At 42.2% G+C, this 27,221-nt stretch overlaps 1 protein-coding gene across 18 annotated transcripts in view; it reads right to left on the bottom strand.

Annotated features, from left to right (window-relative positions):
• The window catches only part of cadps2 (calcium dependent secretion activator 2), a 268,319-nt gene that overhangs the window by 5,026 nt on the left and 236,072 nt on the right, over positions 1–27,221 (bottom strand). The window lies entirely within an intron of this gene.

Here is a 27,221-nt window from a genome sequence, read left to right as displayed (position 1 = left end):
TGGGACCTAATCAGAGGGAAAAAAGGGAACAGGTGGGGAACGGGGTGAATGGGTAGTTAGAGGAGACAAGGGACAGCTGGGGGAAAGCGGGGGAGAAAAGGTAACCTAACACGACCAGCAGAGGGAGACAGGGTGAAGGGAAAGGACAGAGACAAGACAACATGACAGTACATGACAGTACCCCCCCACTCACCGAGCGCCTCCTGGCGCACTCGAGGAGGAAACCTGGCGGCAACGGAGGAAATCATCAATCAGCGCACGGTCCAGCACGTCCCGAGAGGGAACCCAACTCCTCTCCTCAGGACCGTACCCCTCCCAGTCAACTAGGTACTGATGACCACGGCCCCGAGGACGCATGTCCAAGATTTTACGGACCCTGTAGATAGGTGCGCCCTCGACAAGGATGGGGGGGGGGGGGGGAAGACGAGCGGGGGCGCGAAGAACGGGCTTAACACAGGAGACATGGAAGACCGGGTGGACGCGACGAAGATATCGCGGAAGAAGAAGTCGCACTGCGACAGGATTAATGACCTGAGAGATACGGAATGGACCAATGAACCGCGGGGTCAACTTGCGAGAAGCCGTCTTAAGGGGAAGGTTCTGAGTGGAGAGCCAAACTCTCTGACCGCGACAATATCTAGGGCTCTTAGTTCTACGCTTATTAGCAGCTCTCACAGTCTGCGCCCTATAACGGCAAAGTGCAGACCTGACCCTCTTCCAGGTGCGCTCGCAACGTTGGACAAAAGCCTGAGCGGAGGGGACGCTGGACTCGGCGAACTGAGATGAGAACAACGGAGGCTGGTACCCGAGGCTACTCTGAAAAGGAGATAGCCCGGTCGCAGACGAAGGAAGCGAGTTGTGGGCGTATTCTGCCCAGGGGAGCTGTTCTGACCAAGACGCAGGGTTGCGAAAAGAAAGACTGCGTAAGATGCGACCAATAGTCTGATTGGCCCGTTCTGCTTGACCGTTAGACTGGGGGTGAAAGCCGGAAGAGAGACTGACGGAAGCCCCAATCAAACGGCAAAACTCCCTCCAAAATTGAGACGTGAATTGCGGACCTCTGTCCGAAACGACGTCTGACGGAAGGCCATGAATTCTGAAAACATTCTCGATGATGATTTGTGCCGTCTCTTTAGCAGAAGGAAGCTTAGCAAGGGGAATGAAATGAGCCGCCTTAGAGAACCTATCGACAACCGTAAGAATAACAGTCTTCCCCGCTGACGAAGGCAGTCCGGTGACAAAATCTAAGGCGATGTGAGACCACGGTCGAGAGGGAATAGGAAGCGGCCTGAGACGGCCGGCAGGAGGAGAGTTACCGGACTTAGTCTGCGCGCAGACCGAACAAGCAGCCACGAAACGACGCGTGTCATGCTCCCGGGTGGGCCACCAGAAACGCTGGCGAATGGAAGCAAGCGTACCCCGAACGCCAGGGTGGCCGGCTAACTTGGCAGAGTGAGCCCACTGAAGAACGGCCAGACGAGTAGGAACGGGAACGAAAAGAAGGTTCCTAGGACAAGCGCGCGGCGACGGAGTTTGAGTGAGTGCTTGCTTTACCTGCCTCTCAATTCCCCAGACAGTCAACCCGACAACACGCCCCTCAGGGAGAATCCCCTCGGGGTCAGTGGAGGCTACTGAAGAACTGAAGAGACGAGACAAAGCATCAGGCTTGGTGTTCTTAGAGCCCGGACGATAAGAAATCACGAACTCGAAACGAGCGAAAAACAGCGCCCAACGCGCCTGACGCGCATTAAGTCGTTTGGCAGAACGGATGTACTCAAGGTTCCTATGGTCAGTCCAAACGACAAAAGGAACGGTCGCCCCCTCCAACCACTGTCGCCATTCGCCTAGGGCTAACCGGATGGCGAGCAGTTCGCGGTTACCCACATCATAGTTACGTTCCGACGGCGACAGGCGATGAGAAAAATACGCGCATGGGTGGACCTTGTCGTCAGAGAGGGAGCGCTGAGAAAGGATGGCTCCCACTCCCACCTCTGACGCGTCAACCTCGACAACGAACTGTCTAGAGACGTCAGGTGTAACAAGGATAGGAGCGGATGTAAAACGATTCTTGAGGAGATCAAAAGCTCCCTGGGCGGAAACGGACCACTTAAAGCACGTCTTGACAGAAGTAAGGGCTGTGAGAGGAGCTGCCACCTGACCGAAATTACGGATGAAACGACGATAGAAGTTCGCGAAGCCGAGAAAGCGCTGCAGCTCGACGCGTGACTTAGGGACGGGCCAATCAATGACAGCTTGGACCTTAGCGGGATCCATCTTAATGCCTTCAGCGGAAATAACAGAACCGAGAAATGTGACGGAGGAGGCATGAAAAGTGCACTTCTCAGCCTTCACAAAAAGACAATTCTCTAAAAGGCGCTGGAGGACACGTCGAACGTGCTGAACATGAATCTGGAGTGACGGTGAAAAAATCAGGATATCGTCAAGGTAAACGAAAACAAAGATGTTCAGCATGTCTCTCAGGACATCATTGACTAATGCCTGAAAGACAGCTGGAGCGTTAGCGAGGCCGAAAGGAAGAACCCGGTATTCAAAGTGCCCTAACGGAGTGTTAAACGCCGTCTTCCACTCGTCCCCCTCCCTGATGCGCACGAGATGGTAAGCGTTACGAAGGTCCAACTTAGTGAAAAACCTGGCTCCCTGCAGGATCTCGAAGGCTGAAGACATAAGAGGAAGCGGATAACGATTCTTCACTGTTATGTCATTCAGCCCTCGATAATCTATGCAGGGGCGCAGAGACCCGTCCTTCTTCTTGACAAAAAAAAACCCCGCTCCGGCGGGAGAGGAGGAGGGGACTATGGTACCGGCGTCAAGAGCTACAGACAAATAATCTTCGAGAGCCTTACGTTCGGGAGCCGACAGAGAGTATAGTCTACCCCGGGGGGGGGTGGTTCCCGGAAGGAGATCAATACTACAATCATACGACCGGTGTGGAGGAAGAGAGGTGGCCCTGGACCGACTGAACACCGTGCGCAGATCGTGATATTCCTCCGGCACCCCTGTCAAATCACCAGGCTCCTCCTGTGAAGAAGAGACAGAGGAAACAGGAGGGATAGCAGACATTAAACATTTCACATGACAAGAGACGTTCCAGGAGAGGATAGAATTACTAGACCAATTAATGGAAGGATTATGACAAACTAGCCAGGGATGGCCCAAAACAACAGGTGTAAAAGGTGAACGAAAAATTAAAAAAGAAATGGTTTCACTATGATTACCAGAAACAGTGAGGGTTAAAGGTAGCGTCTCACGCTGAATCCTGGGGAGAGGACTACCATCCAGGGCGAACAAGGCCGTGGGCTCCTTTAACTGTCTGAGAGGAATGTCATGTTCCCGAGCCCAGGTCTCGTCCATAAAACAGCCCTCCGCCCCAGAGTCTATTAAGGCACTGCAGGAAGCTGACGAACCGGTCCAGCGTAGATGGACCGACAAGGTAGTGCAGGATCTTGAAGGAGAGACAGGAGTAGTAGCGCTCACCAGTAGCCCTCCGCTTACTGACGAGCTCTGGCCTTTTACTGGACATGAAGTGACAAAATGACCAGCGGAACCGCAATAGAGACAGAGGCGGTTGGTGATTCTCCGTTCCCTCTCCTCAGTCGAGATGCGGATACCTCCCAGCTGCATGGGCTCAGCACCCGAGCCGGCAGAGGAAGATGGTAGTGATGCGGAGAGGGAGGCGACGGAGAGCGCGAGCTCCTTTCCACGAGCTCGGTGACGAAGATCAACCCGTCGCTCAATGCGAATAGCGAGTTCAATCAAGGAATCCACGCTGGAAGGAACCTCCCGGGAGAGAATCTCATCCTTTACCTCTGCGCGGAAACCCTCCAGAAGACGAGCGAGCAAGGCCGGCTCGTTCCAGCCACTGGAGACAGCAAGAGTGCGAAACTCAATAGAGTAGTCTGTTATGGATCGATTGCCTTGACATAGGGAAGACAGGGCCCTGGAAGCCTCCTCCCCAAAAACAGATCGATCAAAAACCCGTATCATCTCCTCCTTAAAGTCTTGATACTGGTTAGTACACTCAGCCCTTGCCTCCCAGATTGCCGTGCCCCACTCACGAGCCCGTCCAATAAGGAGAGATATGACGTAGGCGACACGAGCAGTGCTCCTGGAGTAAGTGTTGGGCTGGAGAGAAAACACAATATCACACTGGGTGAGGAACGAGCGGCATTCAGTGGGCTCCCCAGAGTAACACGGCGGGTTATTGATTCTGGGCTCCGGAGATTCGAAAGCCCTGGAAGTGGCCGGTGGATCGAGGCGGAGATGGTGAACCTGTTCTGTGAGGTTGGAGACTTGGGTGGCCAGGGTCTCAACGGCATGTCGAGCAGCAGACAATTCCTGCTTGTGTCTGCCTAGCATCGCTCCCTGGATCTCGACGGCTGAGTGGAGAGGATCCGAAGTCGCTGGGTCCATTCTTGGTCGGATTCTTCTGTTACGGTGCGTGAATGAGGACCCAAAAGCGAATCAACTTAAACAGAGCTTCTTTAATTACCAAACATAGGTAGGCTCAGATGGACCGGCAGATTCCGACAGGACAGGACAAGGTTACAGCAAACATGACGACAGTCTGGTTCAGGCATGAATGACACAAACAAACAAGAATCCGACAAGGACAGGAGCAGAAACAGAGAGAGATATTGGGACCTAATCAGAGGGAAAAAAGGGAACAGGTGGGGAACGGGGTGAATGGGTAGTTAGAGGAGACAAGGGACAGCTGGGGGAAAGCGGGGGAGAAAAGGTAACCTAACACGACCAGCAGAGGGAGACAGGGTGAAGGGAAAGGACAGAGACAAGACAACATGACAGTACATGACAGTACCAGTCAAAAGTTTGGACACGCCAACTCATTCAAGGGTTTTTCTTAATTGGTACAATTTTCTACATTGTAGAATAATAATGAAGACATCAAAACTATGAAACAACACATATGGAATCATATAGTAGCCAAAAAAGTGTTATATATATTTTATACAGTGGCAAGAAAAAGTTTGTGAACCCATTGGAATTACCTGGATTTTTGCATAAATTGGTCATCAAATTTGATCTGATCTTCCTCTAAGTCACAACAATAGACAAACATAGTGTGCTTAAACTAACACACAAATGATTGTATTTTTCTTGTCTATATTGAATACGTCATTTAAACATTCACAGTGTAGGTTGGAAAAAGTATGTAAACCCCTAGGCTAATGACTTCTCCAAAAGCTAATTGGAGTCAGCTAACCTGGGGTCCAATCAATGAGACGAGATTGGAGATGTTGGTTAGAGCTGCCCTGCCCTATAAAAAACTCACAAAATTTGAGTTTACTATTCACAAGAAGCATTGTCTGATGTGAACCATGCCTTGAACAAAAGCGATCTCAGAAGACCTAAGATTAATAATTATTGACGTGCATAAAGCTGGAAAGGGTTACAAAAGTATCTCTAAAGGCCTTGATGTTCATCAGTCCACAGTAAGACAAATTGTCCATAAATGGAGAAAGTTCAGCACTGTTGCTACTCTCCCTAGGAGTGGCTGTCCTGCAAAGATGACTGTAAGAGCACAGCGCAGAATGCTCAATGAAGTTACAAATAATCCTAGAGTGTCAGCTGAAGACTTACAGAAATCTCTGTAACATGCTAACATTGTTAAAGAGTCTACAATATGTAAAACACTTAACAAGAATGGTGTTCATGGGACGACACCTTGGAAAAAAAAACATTGCTGCACGTCTGAAGTTTGCAAAAGTGCACCTGGATGTTCCACAGCGCCACTGGCAAAATATTCTGTGGACAGATGAAACTACAGTTGAGTTGTTTGGAGGGAACACACAACATTATGTGTGGAGAAAAAAAGGCACAGCATACCAACATCAAAATGTCATCCAAGCTAGAAAGTATGGTTGAGGGAGCATCATGGTTTGGGGCTGCTTTGCTGCCTCAGGGTCTGGACAGCTTGCTATCTTTGCCAGAAAAATGAATTCCCAAGTTTATAAAGATATTTTGCAAGAGAATGTTAGGCTATCTGTCAGACAACTGAAGCTCAGCAGAAGTTGGGTGATGCAACAGGACAACGACCCAAAACACAGAAGTAAATCAACAACAGAATGGCTTTAACAGAAGAAAATACGACTTCTGGAGTGACCCAGTCCTGACCTAAACCCGATTGAGATGCTGTGGCATGACCTCGAGAGAGCAGTTCACACCAGACATCCTAAGAATATTGCTGTTCTGAAGCAGTTTTGTAAAGAGGAATGGTCTGAAATTCCTCCTGACTACAGAAAACATTTGGTTGAGGTTATTGCTGCCAGAGGGTCAACCAGTTATTAAATCCAAGGGTTCACATACTTGTTCCACCCTGCACTGTGAATGTTGACAAGGTGTGCTCAATAAAGACATGAAAACGTATAATTGTTAGTGTTATCAGTTTAAGCAGACTGTGTTTGTCTATTGCTGTCACCTAGATGAAGAACAATTTATGCAGAAATCCAGGTATTAACAAAAGGGTTCACATCCTATACAGGTGTACTATCTATATACCGACACTATCTACACACCAATACTATCTACACACCTATACCCATACTAGCTATACACCTATACTATCTGTGTGCCATACTATCTATACACCTATACTATCTATTGTAAAAACCTATACTATCTAATGTAAACAACTATACTAGCTATACACCTATACTATCTACTGTAAACACCTATACACCTACACAATTGTCGATCGTTATAAGGAGTGGACCAAGATGCAGTGTGTTATGTTTCCATCCTCTTTATTAGGAAAAGACAAAGAAAAAACAAAGCGTAAAACGAAACATGAAGCTCAATGAAGTGCTCGCAGGCAACTATACCTAGACAAGATCCCACAAAACACAATGGGGAAATGGCTACCTAAATATGATCCCCAATCAGAGACAACAATAAACAGCTGCCTCTTATTGGGAACCTTTTCCGGCCAACAGAGATCATTAAATCGCCTAGATAACCCACCCTAGTCACTGTCACGCCCCAACCAACATAGAGAATAAACAGCTCTCTGTTTCGGAGTGACTCCGACTGCAAAACCTGACTCAATAGGGGAGGGTCCGGGTCACGAACCATACCAGGCCAACATAGATCATTAATCACCTAGATAACCCACCCTAGTCACTGTCACGCCCCAACCAACACAGAGAAGAAACAGCTCTCTATGGTCAGGGCGTGACAACAATCTATATTATCTAATGTATACACCAATGCTAACCAAATCAAATCATATTATCTACTGTTTACACCTATACTATCCATACACCTATACTATCTAAACACCTATATTATCTACTGTATACACCTATACTAACTATATACTATACTATCTACTGTAAACACCTATACTATCTACTGTAAACACATATACCATCGATACACCTACACTGTCTATACGCCTATACTATCTATACACCTATATTATCTACTGTATACACCAATACTAACTGAACTCAGCAAAAAAAGAAACGTCCCCTTTTCAGGACCCTGTCTTTCCAAGATAATTCGTAAAAATCAAAATAACTTCACAGATCTTCATTGTAAATGGTTTAAACACTGTTTCCCATTAAACAATTAATGAACATGCACCTGTGGAACGGTCGTTAAGACACTAACAGCTTACAGACGGTAGGCAATTAAGATCACAGTTATGAAAACTTAGGACACGAAAGAGGCCTTTCTACTGACTCTGGAAAAACACCAAAAGAAAGATGCCCAGGGTCCCTGCTCATCTGCGTGAATGTGCCTTAGGCATGCTGCAAGGAGGCATGAGGACTGCAGATGTGGCCAGGGTAATAAATTGCAATGTCCATAGTGTGAGACGCCTAAGAGAGCACAACAGGGAGACAGGATGGACAGCTGATCGTCCTCGCAGTGGCAGACCACGTGTAACAACATCTGCACAGGATTGGTACATCCGAACATCACACCTACGGGACAGGTACAGGATGACAACACCAACTGCCCGAGTTACACCAGAAACGCACAATCCCTCCATCAGTGCTCAGACTGTCCGCAATAGGCTGAGAGAGGCTGGACTGAGGGATTGTATGCCTGTTGTAAGGCAGGTCATCACCAGATATCACCGGCAACAACTTCACCTATAGGCACAAACCAACCATCGCTGGACCAGACAGGACTGGCCAAAAATGCTCGTCACTGACTAGTCGCAGTTTTGTCTCACGAGGGATGATGGTCGCGTTTATCTTCGAAGGAATGAGCGTTACACCGGGGCCTGTACTCTGGAGCGGGATCGATATGGAGGGTGTGTCATGGTCTGGGGCAGTGTGTCACAGCATCATCGGACTGAGCTTGTTGTCATTGCAGGCAATCTCAACGCTGTGCGTTACAGGGAAGACATCCTCCTCCCTCGTGGTACCCTTCCTGCAGGCTCATCCTGACATGACCCTTCAGCATGACAATGCCACCAGCCATACTGCTCGTTCTGTGCGTGATTTCCTGCAAGACAGGAATGTCAGTGTTCTGCCATGGCCAGCGAAGAGCCCGGATCTCAATCACATTGAGCAAGTCTGGAACCTGTTGGTTCGGAGGGTGAGGGCAAGGGCCACTCCCCCCAGAAATGTCTGGGAACTTGCAGGTGCCTTGGTGTTAGAGTGGGGTAACATCTCACAGCAATAATGGGCAATTCTGGTGCAGTCAATGAGGAGGAGATGCACTGTAGTACTTAATGCAGCTGGTGGCCACACCAGATACTGACTGTTACTTTTGATTTTGACCCTCTTTTAATTCAGGGACACATTATTCCATTTATGTTAGTCACATGTCTGTGGAACTTGTTCAGTTCATGTCTCAGTTGTTGAATCTTATGTTCATGCAAATATTTACACGTTAAGATTGCTGAAAATAAACGCAGTTGAAAATGAGAGGACGTTTCTTTTCACGCTGATTTTATATACCTATACTATCCATACGCATATACTATCTATACACCAATACTATCTACTGTAAACAATTATACTATCTAAACACATACACTATGTACTGTAAACACCTATACAATCTACACACCAATAGAATCTATACAGCTTTACTATCTATACACCTATACAGCTTTAATATCTTTATGCCGATATAATCTATACACCTACATTATCTACTGTATACACCTATACTATCTACTGTATACACTTATACAGCTATACTATCTATACACCTGTACTATCTACACGCCTGTACTAACTACTGTAAACACCTATACACCAATACTAACTGTACACCTGGAAAATCAATACACCTATACCATCCACTGTATACACATATACTAGTTATACACTCTATACACCTGTACCTACTGTATACACCCATACTAGCTATACCTATACACCAATACAATCTATACACTTATACCTATAATATCTACTGTATACACCTATGTACTATGTACACAGCTGTACTATCTACTGTAAACATCTATACACCTATACTCTTTTACAATCTATACACCTATACTGTCTACTGTAAACATCTATATACCTATATTATCTACTGTAAACACTTACACTATCTGTACACCTATATTACCTACTGTAAACACCTTTACCATCTACACACCTATACTATCTGCACACCTATACTATCTATACAGCTATACGCTTATACTATCTATACTCATATACTCTCTATATACCTATACACCTATTCCTATAAAATATACTGTATACACCTATACTATCTGCACACCTATACTATCTATACAGCTATACGCTTATACTATCTATACTCATATACTCTCTATATACCTATACACCTATTCCTATAAAATATACTGTAAACATCTATACTACCTACACACCGATACTATCGATACAGCTGTACTATCTATATGCTTATATCTACTGTATACACCTTTACCTATACTAATTACTGTAAACATCTATACTATCTATACACCTATACCAATAATATCTACTGTAAACATCTATACTACCTACATACACACCTATACAGCTGTACTATCTATATTCTTATATCTACTGTATACACCTTTACCTATACTAACTACTGTAAACACATATACACATATAGTATCTACACGCCTATACTATCTACTGTATACATCTATACTATATATACACACACACTTTTCTTCAAAGGCCCATTTTTCAAGCCAAAACTGCTCCAGCTCCTTCAAGTTGGATGGGTTCTGCTGGTTGACTGCAATCTTTAAGTCATACCACAGATTCTCAATTGGATTGAGGTCTGAGCTTTGACTAGGCCATTCAAGACATTTAAATGTTTCCCCTTAAACCACTCGAGTGTTGCTTTAGCAGTATGCTTAGGGTCATTGTCCTGCTGGAAGGTGAACCTCCGTCCCAGTCTCAAATCTCTTGAAGACAAACAGGTTTCCCTCAAGAATTTCTCTGTATTTCTCATCTAACCAGAGTACCTTCTTCCATATGTTTGGGGAGCCTCCAACATGTCTTTTGGCAAATACCAAACGTGTTTGCTTATTTTTTTCTTTAAGCAATGGCTTTTTTTCTGGACACTCCTCCGTAAAGCCCAGCTCTGTGGAGTGTACAGCTTAAAGTGGTCCTACGGACAGATACTCCAATCTCTGCTGTGGAGCTTTGCAGCTCCTTCAGGGTTATCTTTGGTCTCTTTGTTGCCTCTCTGAATAATGCCCTCCTTGCCAGGTCTGTGAGTTTTGGTGGGTGGCCCTCTCTTAGCAGGTTTGTTCTGGTGCCATATTCTTTCCATTTTTAAATAATGGATTTAATGGTGCTCCACAACTTTGTCTCTGACCTGTTTGGCGAACTCCTTGGTCTTCATGGTGGAGCTTGCTTGGTGGTGCCCCTTGCTTAGTGGTGTTGCAGACTGGGGCATTATAGAACAGGTGTATATATACTGAGATCATGTGACACTTAAATAAAGTCCATCTGTGTGCAATCTAACTAACTATGTGACTTCTGAAGGTAATTGGTCGCACCAAATCTTATTTAGGGGCTTCATAGCAAAATACATATGCACGCAACACTTTTACGTTTTGTATATAAAAAATATATATAATTTCACTTCACCAATTCAGGCTATTTTGTGCATGTCCATTACATGAAATCTGAATAAACATCAATTTAAATTACAGGTTGTAATGCAACAAAATAGGAAAAATGCCAAGGGGGTTGAATACTTTCGCAAGGCACTGTATATACGCCTATACTATCTACTGTGCACACCTATACTATCTATACACTTAGACTATCTACTTTAAACACCTATACCAACTATAGACCTGTACTATCTTTAAACCTACACTATCTAGTGCATTAACCTTTACTATTCATACACCTATACTAACTATACACCTACTAACTATACACCTACACTATCTACGTATGTATCTACAGTGCCTTCAGGAAGTATTCATACCCTGTGACTTAATCCACATTTTGTTGTTACAGATGAATTCAAAATGTATTTAATAATTTTTTTCCTCTCACCCATTGACACACAATACCCCATAATGACAAAGTGAAAACACGTTTTTAGAGATTTTCGCAAATGTACTGAAAATGAAATACAGAAATATCTAATTTACAGAAGTATTCACAGCACGGAATAAATACACATTAGAATCACCTTCGGCAGAGATTACAATTGTGAATCTTTCTGGGTAAGTCTCAGTGCTTTGCACACCTGGATTGTACAATATTATTCTAGCTCTGGCAAATTGGTTGTTGATCATTGACAACCATTTTCATGTCTTGCCATATATTATCAAGCAAATTTAAGTCAAAACTGTAACTCGGCAACATTCACTTTCTTCTTGGTAACTACCTCCAGTGTATATTTTGCCTTGTGTTTTAAGTTATTGTCCTGCTGAAAGGTGAATTAATCTCCCAGTGTCTGGAGGAAATCAGATGGAACCAGGAATTCCTCTAGTATTTTGTCTGTGCTTGGCTCCATTTAGTTTTCTTTTATCGTGAAAAAAATTCCCCATTCCATAATGATTACAAAGCATACCCATAACATGATGCAGCCACTACCATGCTTGAAAATATGGAGAGCGGTTCTCAGTAATATATTAGATTTGCCCCAAACATAAACACAACGCTTTGTATTCAGGACAAAAAGTTCATTGCTTTGTATTCTGTGCAGGCTTCCTTCTTTTCACACTGTCATTTAGGTTCGTATTGTGGAGTAACTACAATTTTTAAAAATCCATTCTCAGTTTTCTCCCATCACAGGAATTAAACTCACCATTGGCCTCATGGTGAAATCCCCTGAGTGAGGAAGAACGCCTGAGTGAGGAAGAACGCCTGTCTGTATCTTTGTAGTGACTGAGTGTATTGATACACCATCCATAATGAATAACTTCACCATGGTCAAAGGGATATTCAATGTTTGCTTTTTTGTTGTTGTTGCCATCTTCCAATAGGTGCCCTTCTTTGCGAGGCATTGGAAAACCTCCCTGGTCTATGTTGTTGAATCTGTGTTTGATATTCAATGCTCGACCAAGGGACCTTAAAGATAATTGGTGTGTGTTAAACACTATTGCAACTTATTATGTGACTTGTTAAGAACATTTTTACTCCTGAACTTATTTAGGCTTAACATAAGGGGTTGAATACTTATTGACTCAAGACAATTCAGCTTTTAATTTTTAATTAATTTGTAAAAAAAATAATTTGAAAAACCTAATTGCACTTTGACATGGGTTATTGTGTGTAGGTCAGTGACACAAAATCACAATTGAATCCATTTTATATTCAGGCACTTGCACAACACAAATTGGAAAAAGTCTAGGGGTGTGAATACTTTCAGAAGCCACTGTAAACTACACCAGTATAATATACCAGAGAATTAATTGAATTAACCTTGTATGAGATTATTTGCATAAATAAGAATAGAAGAAGAAACATTGTCATTCTTTGTGGCCAGGAGAGATGTGTAAGAGGCCTTGTAATAAAACTACAAAGACATTTACAAACACATCGTTATGTATTCTGATTTCAAAGCAAGGACGTGAACCTCATCTGACCCACACATTCAGGTGTTCTTCAGTAATTGCCGTTTTTGAATGTATGATGGCTTATTTTGCACACTGTTATCCTTTGAATCCATTGACCTTGTGTGAAAATATTAATCTTCTATACAAAGTGGCCTGAGGGCAATGTTTTGAAGTGTCTTTAAAAATGTGATTGAAAGGGGATTTAAAGAAATATAGCAATAAACAAATTGAATAAGATGTACAAACCATCAGTGTGGATCACCAACAGAAATGTAAACCATGCAGCAAACTCATCCTATAGAATTTTAGAATTCAGATCACACTTCTACAGAGTAAAGTAGTTTATTGATCCCAACTTGAAAAATTGTTTGATCACCACAAGCATCAGCAAAGATTCCAAAGACAAGGTCAATAAAACAAAAACCTGATCTTGACATATTATGGCAAGAACAGCTCAAATAAGCAAAGAGAAACTACAGTTCATCATTACTTTAAGGTCAGTCAATATGGAATACTTCAAGAACTTTCAAAGTTTCTTCAACTGCAGTAGCAAAAACCATCAAGCGCTATGATGAAACTGTCTCTCATGAGGACCACCACAGGAAAGGAAGACCCAGAGTTACCTCTGCTGCAGAGGATAAGTTCATTAGAGTTACCAGCACTAGAAATTGCAGCCCAAGTAAATACTTCAGAGTTCAAGTAACAGTCACATCTCAACATCAAGTGTTCAGAGGAGACTTCGTGAATCAGACCTTCATGGTCGAATTGCTGCAAATAAACAACTACTAAAGGACATCAATAAGAAGAAGATACTTGCTTGGGCCAAGAAGCATGAGCAATGGACATTAGACCGGTGGAAATCTGTCCTTTGGTCGGATGAGTCCAAATTGGAGATTTTTGGTTCCAACCGCCATGTCTTTGAGAAACACGGTGTGGGTGAACGGATGATCTCCACATGTGTATTTCCCACCGTAAAGCATGGAGGAGGTGGTGTGATGGTGTGGAGGTGCTTTGCTGGTGACACTGTCTATGATTTATTTAGAATTCCAGGCACACTTAACCAGCTTGGCTACCACAGCATTCTGCGGTGATACGCCAGTCCCACTTAGCTCAAACCAGATGGGATATCATTTGTTTTTCAACAGGACAATGACCCAAAACACTTCCAGGCTGTGAAAGGGCTATTTGACCAAGAACAAGAGTGATTGAGTGCTGCATCAGATGACCTGTCCTCCACAATCACCCAACCTCAACCAAATTGAGATGGTTTGGGATGAGTTGGACTGCAGAGTAATTGAAAATCAGCCAACAAGTACTCAGCATATGTGGGAACTCTAAGATTGTTGGAAAAGCATTCCAGGTGACGCTGGTTGAGAGAATGCCAATAGTGTGCAAAACTGCAGTGGCTTCTTCCGTGGTGTCCTCCATTAACACCAGTCTTGTTTAGTGTTTTACATATCGTAGACTCATCAACAGAGATGTTATGCATGTTCCAGTGATTTCTGTAAGTCTTTAGCTGACTCTCTGATTCTTCTTACCTCATTGAGAATTTTGCGTTGTGCTCTTGCACATCTTTGCAGGACGGCCACTCCTAGGGAGAGTAGCAACAGTGATGAACGTTCTCCATTTATAGACAATTTGTCTATAGCAAACTCAAATTATGTGAGTTCTTTATTGGGCAAGGCAGCCCTAACCAACATCTCCAATCTAGTTTCATTGACTTGACTCCAGGTTAGCTGACTCCTGACTCCAATTCGCTTTTGGAGAAGCATTAGCCTTGGCGTTCACTTACTAAACAAACCTACACTGTGAATGTTTAAATTATGTATTCAATATAGACAAGAAACAAACTAATAACACACAATTTAGTGTAAGCACACTATGTTTGTCTATTGTTGTGACTTAGATGAAGATCAGATCAAATCTCATGACCAATTTATTCAGAAATCCAGGTCATTTCAAAGGGTTCCCTTTTTCTTGCCACTGTAGATATTATAGGTGTATACAGTAGATAGTATAGGTGTATACAGTAGATAGTATAGGTGTATACAGTAGATAGTATAGGTGTATACAGTAGATAGTACAGGTGTATACAGTAGATACAGTAGACAGTATACCGTAGATAGTATAAGTGTATAGATTTACAGGTGTATAGATAGTATTGATGTTCACAGTAGACAGTATAGGTGTGTACAGTAGACAGTATAGGTGTACAGTAGACAGTACAGATGTATACAGTAGACAGTACAGGTGTATACAGTAGACAGTACAGGTGTATACCATAGATAGTATCAGTGTATAGATTTACAGGTGTATATATAGTATTGATGTTCACAGTAGACAGTATAGGTGTATACAGTAGACAATATAAGAAGTATAGATGTTCCCAGTAGATAGAATAGGTGCGTAGATAGTAGAGGTGTATACAGTAGACTGTATAGGTGTATACAGTAGACAGTATAGGTGTATAAAGTAGATACATCTATGCAACTATACTATACCTATAGATAGTACAGGTGTAGAGGTAGTATAGATGTTTACAGTAGATAGATGTGTAGACAGTAGAGGTGTAAACAGTAGACAGTATAGGTGTATAGATTTATAGCTGTAAATATAGTACAGGTGTAGAGATAGTATAGATGTGTAGATAGAATAGGTGTATACATAGTACAGGTGTATACATAGCACAGGTGTATACAGATGGGATAGGTGTATACAGTAGATGGTATAGCTGTATAGTTAGAACAGATGTATAGTTAGCATAGGTGTATAGTAAGTATAGATGTTTACAGTAGATAGTATAAGTGTGTAGATAGTATAGGTGTATACAGTAGATAGTATAGCTGTATAGTTAGAACAGATGTATAGTTAGCATAGGTGTATAGTAAGTATAGATGTTTACAGTAGATAGTATAGGTGTGTAGATAAACACAATAAAAAAATAAATGTCAAGACCCCGTCGTTCAAAGATAATTCGTAAAAATGAAAATATCTTCACAGATCTTCATTGTAAAGGGTTTAAACACTGTTTCTCATGCTTGTTCAATGACCCATGAACAATTAATGAACATGCACCTGTGGAATGGTCGTTAAGACATTAACAGCTTACAGACAGTAGGCAATTAAGGTCACAGTTATGAAAACTTAAGAGAACACTAAAGAGGCCTTTCTACTGACTCTGAAAAACACCAAAATAAAGATGGCCAGGGTCCCTGCTCATCTGCGTGAATGTGCCTTAAGCATGCTGCAAGGAGGCATGAGGACTCCAGTTGTGGCCAGGGCAATAAATTGCAATGTCCGTACTGTGAGACACCTAAAACAGCGCTACAGGGAGACAGGATGGACAGCTGATCGTCCTCGCAGTGGCACAACACGTGTAACAACACCTGCACAGGATCAGAACATCAGAACATCACACCTGCAGGACAGGTACAGGATGACAACACCTGCCCAAGTTACACCAGAAACGCACAATCCATCAGCATTCAGACTGTCCGCAATAGGCTGAGAGAGGCTGGACTGAGGGTTTGTAGGCCTGTTGTAAGGCAGGTCCTCACCAGACATCACCGGCAACAACATCGCCTTTGGGCACAAACCCACCATTCCTGGACCAGACAGGACTGGCAAAAAGTGCTCTTCACTGACGAGTCGCGGTTTTGTCTCACCAGGGTTGATGGTCGGATTTGCGTTTATCATCGAAGGAATGAGCGTTACACCGGCCTTTACTCTGGAGCGGGATCGATTTGGAGGTGGAGGGTCCGTCATGGTCTGAGGCGGTGTGTCACAGCATCATTGGACTGAGCTTGTTGTCATTGCAGGCAATCTCAACGCAGTGTGTTACAGGGAAGACATCCTCCTCCCTCTTGGTACCCTTCCTGCAGGCTCATCCTGACATGACCCTCCAGCATGACAATGCCACCATACTGCTCGTTCTGTGCGTGATTTCCTGCAAGACAGAAATTTCAGTGTTCTGCCATGGCCAGCGAAGAGCCCGGATCTCAATCCCATTGAGCAAGTCTGGGACCTGTTGGATCGGAGGGTGAGGGCAAGGGCCATTTCCCCCAGAAATGTCCAGGAACTTGCAGGTGCCTTGGTGGAAAAGTGGGGTAACATCTCACAGCAAGAACTGGTAAATCTGCTGCTGTCCATGAGGAGGAGATGCACTGTAGTACTTAATGCAGCTGGTGGGCACACCAGATACTGACTGTTACTTTTAATTTTGACCCTCCCTTTGTTCAGGGACACATTATTCCATTTCTGTTAGTCACATGTCTGTGGAACTTGTTCAGTTTATGTCTCAGTTGTTTAATCTTGTTATGTTCATACACATATTTACACATGTTAACTTTGCTGAAAATAAACACAGTTGAGAGGATGTTTCTTTTTTTTTTATGAGTTTAGTACAGTAGATTGTCTAGGTGTGTACAGTAGATCGTCTAGGTGTGTACAGTAGATCGTCTAGGTGTGTACAGTAGATCGTCTAGGTGTGTACAGTAGATCGTCTAGGTGTGTACAGTAGATTGTCTAGGTGTGTACAGTAGATCGTCTAGGTGTGTACAGTAGATCGTCTAGGTGTGTACAGTAGATTGTCTAGGTGTGTACAGTAGATCGTCTAGGTGTGTACAGTAGATTGTCTAGGTGTGTACAGTAGATCGTCTAGGTGTGTACAGTAGATCGTCTAGGTGTGTACAGTAGATAGTCTAGGTGTACACAGTAAATACAGGTGTACACAGTAAATACAGGTGTACACAGTAAATACAGGTGTATACAGTAGATGGTATAGGTGTATAGTTAGTATAGGTGTATACAGTAGATAGTATAGGTGTATACAGTAGATGGTATAGGTGTATACAGTAGATCGTATAGGTGTGTACAGTAGATAAGGCTGTATACAGTAGATGGTATAGGTGTAAAGATAGTATAAGTGTGTAGATAGTATAGGTGTATACAGTAGATAGTATAGCAGTATAGTTAGCACAGGTGTATAGATAGTATAGATGTTTACAATAGATAGCATAGGTGTGTAGATAGTACAGGTGTATACATTAGATAGCATAGGTGTAAACAGTAGATAAGGCTGTATACAGTAATGGTATAGGTGTATATTTTTTTACAGTAGATCGTATAAGTGTGTAGATAGTGTAGGTATATACTGTAGATACTGTAGTTAGTACAGGTGTATAGTTAGATGTTTACAGTAGATAGTATAGGTGTAAACAGTAGATAGTATAGGTGTATACAGTAGATAGTATAGGTGTATACAGTAGATAGTATAGGTGTGTAGATCGTATAGGTGTATAGTTAGTATAGATGTTTACAGTAGATAGTATATCTACACACATATACTATCTACTGTAAACATCTATAGTATCTATACAATCTATATACCTATACTATTTATCAGAGGTGGGACCAAGTCATTGTTTTACAAGTCACAAGTAAGTCTCAAGTCTTAGCACTCAAGTCCCAAGTCAAGACAGGCAAGTCCGAGTCAAGTCTCAAGTCAAGACCGTCAAGTATCCAGACAAGTCTCAAGTCCTAAACTTTGAGGTTCGAGTCCTAAACAAGTCATAATGTACTCTTCATCAAATGTAATAACATTTCATATTTTTAACAAGAGTAATAGTTAGTATATTACATTTATGCAAATCATGGATGCTTTATCTCTATATGTATTACTTTCCAAATAAACATATTTCCATGGAAATACATGGGTAGCCATGAGAAAGATCGTGATCGACTATCGCTATGGTGCGCAATCGGGCGATATAGGCTTGTACACAATCACCCAAACTTAACACACACACACACACACACACACACACACACACACACACACACACACACACACACACACACACACAGTGTGTGGTTACAGTAGGCTAACACATGTCAATGGTTTTAGGAACAGCAGTAACATCAGGCAGGATTCAGGCTACCAACCGCCTAGCCAGTTGTAGCTCAATCTGGGTGCAACGATCACGTTCCCGCACTGACTGACTATGTGGAGGCTCATTGATTTAACGTTACCTACATGATACACTAGTAAAGTAATAAAATATATAGCTGTCGGCTATATTAGCCACGACTTACTGTTCTTTGTGCAGCTTCAAATGTCAAACAAAGTTCTGAAATCGTTGCGCCTCCGTCTGTAATTTTCTTCCCGTATGTTTAGCAAGTTGCAATCCATTTTTTGTTGATACAGCGTCGTTCTCAATGGGATTAAGGTCTGGGGAGTTTCTTGGTTATGGACCCAAAATATTTATGTTTTTTTCCCAGAGCCACTTAGTCATCACTTTTGCCTTATGGCAAGGTGCTCCATCATGCCGGAAAAGGCATTGTTTGTCACTAAACTGTTCCTGGATGGTTGGGAGAAGTTGCTCTCGGAGCATGTGTTGGTACCATTCTTTATTCATGGCTGTGTTCTTGGGCAAAATTGTGAGTGAGCCCACTCCCTTGGCTGAGAAGCAACCCCACACATGAATGGTCTCAGGATGCTTTACTGTTGGCATGACACAGGACTGATGGTAGCGCTCACCTTGTCACCTTTTTTCCGGATGCCCCAAACAATCAGAAAGGGGATTCATCAGACAAAATGACTTTACCCAAGTCCTCAGCAGTCCAATCCCTGTACCTTTTGCGGAATATCAGTCTGTCCCTGATGTTTTTCCTTTAGAGAAGTGGCTTCTTTGCTGCCCTTCTTGACACCAGGTCATCCTCCAAAAGTCTTCTCCTCACTGTGCGTGCAGATGCACTCACACCTGCCTGCTGCCATTCCCGAGCAAGCTCTGTACTGGTGGTGCCCCGATCCCACAGCTGAATCAACTTTAGGAGACAGTCCTGGCGCTTGCTGGACTTTCTTGGGCGCCCTGAAGCCTTCTTCACAAGAATTAAACCGCTCTCCTGAAGTTCTTAATGATCCGATAAATGGTGATTTAGGTGAAATCTTACTGGCAGCAATATCCTTGCCTGTGAAGCCCTTTTTGTGCAAAGCAATGATGACGGCACATGTCTGCTTGCAGGCAACCATGATTGACAGAGGAAGAACAATGATTTCGAGCACCACCCTCCTTTTGAAGCTTCCAGTATGTTATTAAAACTCAATCAGCATGACAGAGTGATCTCCAGCCTTGTCCTCATGAACATTCACACCTGTGTTAACGAGAGTATCACTGACATGGTGTCAGTTGGTCCTTTTGTGGAGGGGCTGGAATGCAGTGGAATTTTTAGGGGGGGATTCAGTTCATTTGCATGGCAAAGAGGGACTTTGCAATTAATTGCAATTCATCTGATCACTCTTCATAACATTCTGGAGTATATGCAAATTGCCATCATTCAAACTGAGGCAGCAGACTTTGTGAAATGTAATATTTGTCATTCTCAAAACTTTGTCAACGACTATATACAGTGGGGCAAAAAAGTATTTAGTCAGCCACCAATTGTGCAAGTTCTCCCACTTAAAAAGATGAGAGGCCTGTAATTTTCATCATAGGTACACTTCAACTAGAAAATCACATTGTAGGATTTTTAATGAATTTATTTGCAAATTATGGTGGAAAATAAGTATTTGGTCAATAACAAAAGTTTATCAAACGGTCAAACGTTTTCTGTAAGTCTTCACAAGGTTTTCACACACTGTTGCTGGTATTTTGGCCCATTCCTCCATGCAGATCTCCTCTAGAGCAGTGATGTTTTGGGGCTGTTGCTGGGCAACACAGACTTTCAACTCCCTCCAAAGATTTTCTATGGGGTTGAGATCTGGAGACTGGCTAGGCCACTCCAGGACCTTGAAATGCTTCTTTCCTCAGACCCCTTGTGAGACCATATGCTGGTGCGGTTGGCCCTGGGTTCCTCCTAATGCAAGACAATGCTAGACCTCATGTGGCTGGAGTGTGTCAGCAGTTCCTGCAAGAGGAAGGCATTGATGCTATGGACTGGCCCGCCCGTTCCCCAGACCTGAATCCAATTGAGCACATCTGGGACATCATGTCTCGCTCCATCCACCAATGCCACGTTGCACCACAGACTGTCCAGGAGTTGGCGGATGCTTTAGTCCAGGTCTGGGAGGAGATCCCTCAGGAGACCATCCGCCACCTCATCAGGAGCATGCCCAGGCATTGTAGGGAGGTCATACAGGCATGTGGAGGCCACACACACTACTGAGCCTCATTTTGAATTGTTTTAAGGACATTACATCAAAGTTGGATCAGCCTGTAGTGTGGTTTTCCACTTTAATTTTGAGTGCGACTCCAAATCCATGCCTCCATGGGTTGATAAATTTGATTTCAATTGATCATTTTTTGTGATTTTGTTGTCAGCACATTCAACTATGAAAATAAAAAAGTATTCAGATCTAGGATGTGTTATTTTAGTGTTCCCTTTATTTTTTTGAGCAGTGTAGTAAAAAAGACAAATCCTGGAATGAGTAGGTGTCTCCAATCTTTTGACTGGTACTTGCTTAAATACATTTGAATAATATTATGGTGTTTCTATTCCATGAAAAATGAAACCCTCAGGTTTTCCGTTAGAATGGAATGGAAAATATGGCGCTGTACAACTGCATTTTGAAAGAGTATTTTTTATCATTATTTTATTAACGAAATGTGGTTATTTGTTTATTAGGCTACTATGCAGTCTACAATACATATTGTAGTAAACATGGGAAAGTGCCTAATTCCTTACATAAGGGAGAGCAGGCCATGCCTGTACTACAGAATGCGGGGCACGTGGTAGAATGGGGTTCAAATCCCTATTGGGGAGGAAGAAGTAGGCTCTCCTTGTAAATTAGAATTTGTTCATAATGGACTTGCCTAGTTAAATAAAGGTTACACTAAAGAGCATAATATTTCTGTCCCATAATTTTTTAATTCTTGTCTAAACAATACCCAAATGGAAATTAAGTGAAATATAAACATACACATTTGAATGTCCTTTTTTCCAAGTTATTTTATTAAAGAAGGCATAAAGATGTTGATGAAGAAACACTGTACTGCTGTTTTGAGTTAGCAATGTAAGACTTTAGAGTACTTAAGCATCGAATACATTGCAATTTCTCGCATGGAATAGACTGACGAGTTTCTGAAGAAAGTTCTTGCTTTCTGGCCATTTTGAGCCTGTAATCAAACCCACAAATGCTGATGATCCAGATACTCAACTAGTCGAAAGGAGGCCAGTTTAATTCCTTCTTAATTAACCAACACAACAGTTTTCAGCTGTGCTAACATAATTAAAATATGGTTTTCTAATTATCAATTAGCCTTTTAAAACGATAAACTTGGATTAGCTACCACAACGTGCCATTGGAACACAGGAGTGATGGTTGCTGATAATGGGCCTCTGTAATATCTACGTAGGCGTACAATCATAAGTTTCCATCTACAATAGTCATTTACAACACTAACAATGTCTACGCTGTATTTTTGATCAATTTGATGTTATTTTAATGGACAGAAAATGTGATTTCCTTTCAAAAACAAATACATAAGTGACCCCAAACTTTTGAAAGGTAGTGTATAGTTGTATAGATAGTACAGGTGTATAGATAGTATAGGTGTTTACAGTAGATAGTATAGGTGTGTAGATAGTATAGGTGTATATATTAGATAGTATAGGTGTATACAGTAGAGGTGTATACAATAGAGGTGTAGAGACAGTATAGGTGTGGAGATAGTATAGGTGTATAAAGAGTACAGGTGTATAGATAGTATAGATATTTACAGTAGATAGTATAGGTGTATAGATAGCAAAGGAGTATATATAGTATAGGCGTATAGTTAGTATAGGTATATAGATGAAATAGGTGTATACAGTAGATAATATAGGTGTACGCACTAAATAGTATAGGTGTATAGATAGTGCAGGTGTATAGATAGTATAGGTGTATAGATTCAACGGGTGTATAGATAGTATATATGTTTACAGTAGATAGCATAGGTGTATAGAGAATAAAGGAGTTATAGGAGATATTATAGGAGTATAGTTACTGTAGGTGTATACAGTAGATATTATAGGTGTATACAGACGTTTACAGTAGATATAGGCGTATAGATAGTTTTGGCTTATAGTCTAGACATAGGTAGTATAGGTGTTTACAGTAGATAGTATAGGTGTATATATAGTACAGGTATTTACAGTAGATTGTATAGGTGTATACAGTAGATAGCATAGCTGTATAGACAGTACAGGTGTACAGTTAGTAACGGTGTATACTTAGTATAGATGTTTACAATAGATAATATAGGTGTGTAGAGTGAATAGGTGTATACAGTAGAAAGTAAACGTGTATAGATAGCATAGCTGTTTAGACAGTGCAGGTGTATAGTTAGTAATGGTGTATTGATAGTAATGGTGTATAGTTTATATAGATGATTACAATAGACAATATGGGTGTGTACATAGCATAGGTGTTTAGATTGTACAGACGTTTACAGTAGATAGTATAGGCGTATAGATAGTCTAGGCGTATAGATGGTAGAGGTCAACCGATTATGATATTTCAACGCCGATACCGATACCGATTTTTGGAGGACCAAAAAAAGTTGATACCGATTAAATGGCCAACTTTTAAATGTATTTGTAATAATGACAATTACAACAATACTGAATGAACACTTATTTTAACTTAATATAATACATCAATAAAATCAATTTAGCCTCAAATAAATAATGAAACATGTTCAATTTGGTTTAAATAATGCATAAACAAAGTGTTGGAGAAGTAAGTAAAAGTGCAATATGTGCCATGTAAGAAAGCTAACGTTTCAGTTCCTTGCTCAGAACATGAGAACATATGAAAGCTGGTGGTTCCTTTTAACATGAGTCTTCAATATTCCCAGGTAAGAAGTTTTAGGTTGTATAGGACTATTTCTCTCTATACCATTTGTATTTCATTAACCTTTGACTATTGGATGTTCTTATAGGCACTTTAGTGTTGCCAGTGTAACAGTATAGCTTCCGTCCCTCTCCTCGCTCCTCCCTGGGCTCATACTGGGAACACAACGACAACAGCCACCCTCGAAGCAGCGTTACCCATGCAGAGCAAGGGGAACAACTACTCCAAGTCTCAGAGCGAGTGACGTTTGAAATGCTATTAGTGCGTACCACGCTAACTAGCTAGCCATTTCACATCGGTTACACAAGCCTAATCTCGGGAGTTGATAAGCTTGAAGTCATAAAACAGCGCAATGCTTGACACACAACAAAGAGCTCCTGGCAAAACGCACAAAAGTTCTGTTTGAATGGATGCTTATGAGCCTGCTGGTGCCTACCATCGCTCCATATTTTATCTAAGGGGTGGCATCCATTAGTCTAAATATTAGTCTAAATATTCCTGTTACATCGCACAACCTTCAATGTTATGTCATTTTTACGTAAAATTCTGGCAAATTAGGCGGCCCAAACTGTTGCATATATACCGACTCTGCGTGCAATGAACGCAAGAGAAGTGACACAATTTCACCTGGTTAATATTGCCTGCTAACCTGGATTCATTTTAGCTAAATATGCAGGTTTAAAAATACATACTTCTGTGAATTGATTTTAACAAAGGCATTGATGTTCATGGTTAGGTACACATTGGAGCAACGATACGCATCGCATCAATTATATGCAACACAGGACACACTAGATAAACTAGTAATATCATCAACCATGTGTAGTTAACTAGTGATTATGATTGATTGATTGTTTTTTATAAGATAAGTTTAATGCTAGCTAGCAACTTACCTTGGCTTACTGCATTCGCGTAACAGGCAGGCTCCTCGCGGAGTGCAATGAGAGACAGGTGGTTAGAGCATTGGCTAGTTAACTGTAAGGGTGCAAGGTTGAATCCCCCGAGCTGACAAGGTGAAAATCTGTCGTTCTGCCCCTGAACGAGGAAGTTAACCCACCGTTCCTAGGCCGTCATTGAAAATAAGAATGTGTTCTAAACTGACTTGCCTAGTTAAATAAAGGTTAAATAAAGGTGTAAAAAAAAACAATATATATATATATATATATATATATATATATATATATATATATATATATATATATATATATATATATATATATAATCTGCGTCCAAAAATACTGATTTCCGACTGTTATGAAAACTTGAAATAGTAAGGGTGTATAGATAGTACGGGCGTATAGATAGTACGGGCGTATAGATAGTACGGGCGTATAGATAGTAGGTAGTACAGATAGTAGGTAGTACAGGCGTATAGATAGTAGATAGTACAGGCGTACAGAGCAGATAGTATAGGTGTACAGAGCAGATAGTATAGGTGTACAGAGCAGATAGTATAGGTGTACAGAGCAGATAGTATAGGTGTACAGAGCAGATAGTATAGGTGTACAGAGCAGATAGTATAGGTGTATAGATAGTATAGGTGTACAGAGCAGATAGTATAGGTGTACAGAGCAGATAGTATAGGTGTATAGAGCAGATAGTATAGGTGCACAGAGCAGATAGTATAGGTGTATAGAGCAGATAGTATAGGTGTACAGAGCAGATATTATAGTTGTACAGAGCAGATAGTATAGGTGTACAGAGCAGATAGTATAGTTGTACAGAGCAGATAGTATAGGTGTACAGAGCAGATAGTATAGGTGTATAGATAGTATAGGTGTATAGATAGTATATGTGTACAAAGCAGATAGTATAGGTGTATAGAGCAGATAGTATAGGTGTACAGAGCAGATAGTATAGGTGTACAGAGCAGATAGTATAGGTGTACAGAGCAGATAGTATAGGTGTATAGAACAGATAGTATAGGTGTACAGAGCAGATAGTATAGGTGTACAGAGCATATAGTATAGGTGTATAGAACAGATAGTATAGGTGTATAGCTAGTATAGAATGTTGACTTAGAAGTTAGATGTACTTTTTGATGTCATGAGGCTTGGTAGTTTAGGGAACAAAAAACAACTGAGTTCAGGAACATTACAGTACAGCGTGTCAGTGCCTATTTGGAGCAAATGTGCCTCACTCCATTTGAAGATGCAACACACTACATTACCATGCATTTCCCCACAATACACTACATTACCCTGCAATACCCTACATTGAGATCCCTTCTCATCGAACAGTAAAGAAATCACTAGTGGGATGTTGTTTCCAGAAAGCACCTGATTTTCTATCAATGTCTTCTCAAGTGAGGACTTCTGACAAAGAGCATGAGACATTAATTGGACGGAACACCAGTGGACAGCCCGTCCTCTTGGATATATTAAAGGAGAAAATTCTATCTCCGTTCACTTTGAATATCGCCAGCCTTGGCTCCACAACAGCCAATAGAAACATGAATACCTACAACGGGAGCCAGCCTACTCGATAATAGGCTAGCCGCCCCCTGGCACTCAACAGAACGAGCAGGAAATTGAAAATGGAGATGCTCTTTAATTGAGCCGATTAGCGGAAGAAGGGGAAAACAGATGGAGGGGACGAGAAAGCGTTACCTAGACAAGTGAAAATGAGTGAACGTCAGGTCGTTTGTTGTCATTAGTTCTCTTGGAACATTGTTAATGTGGTTTCGGAGCTGAGCATGTCTTTGTGGCATTTCTGACGGCGTGACGGTAATGACATACTTAAGTGTACCTCGATTGATATGGTTAAGGGCAGAGTGGAGAAAGCAGGGCCACACTTGGGGGCTGGCTGAAAGGGAGGGCTAGGTTGTGTGGTCCCTGTCGGAAGGCTTTATCAGTGGCTTAATCAGGGTGATTTGTCCACTAATGTGGAGGACGAGAAGGACTGGCCGCCTGCAAGGGCATGCATTAGCCTCTACATCAACACAGAAGGCTCAACCCTATCTTGGCTGCTCCGCATGCGCGCACACACACACACACACACGCTGACCAATACAAGCTGCTGGCGATGCAAGCACACACATGCTGTATATTTACATAGTACATACGCTTACACTCACACATAAACAGACAGATTTGTGCACATGAACACATATGCAAAGATAATGACATTTCCCAACACAAACAACCACAGGCGGCGGCGCATAACTGTGTGTGTGTGGTGACATGGTGAGACCCTGCCGTTGTCTCTCCTCCTGGTGCATGACTATGGGTGTGTCGGGTCCATTAGAGCTGTGCCTGCCTCCTCCTTCTCCCATCTAACCCCCTCCCAGTCTCCCCAGCACCAGCGAAGGCCCAACAAATCAACACTGATTTACTCCAATCTCAGCTTCCACCTCAAGTTTACAAACCCAATCTTAGAGGGAAGCAA

The sequence above is a fragment of the Oncorhynchus mykiss genome, chromosome 4 (genome assembly GCF_057628025.1).
Source record: "Oncorhynchus mykiss isolate SJ-2025 chromosome 4, ASM5762802v1, whole genome shotgun sequence".
Taxonomy (NCBI): Eukaryota; Metazoa; Chordata; class Actinopteri; order Salmoniformes; family Salmonidae; genus Oncorhynchus; species Oncorhynchus mykiss.
This window is presented reverse-complemented; position numbering and strand designations above follow the sequence as displayed.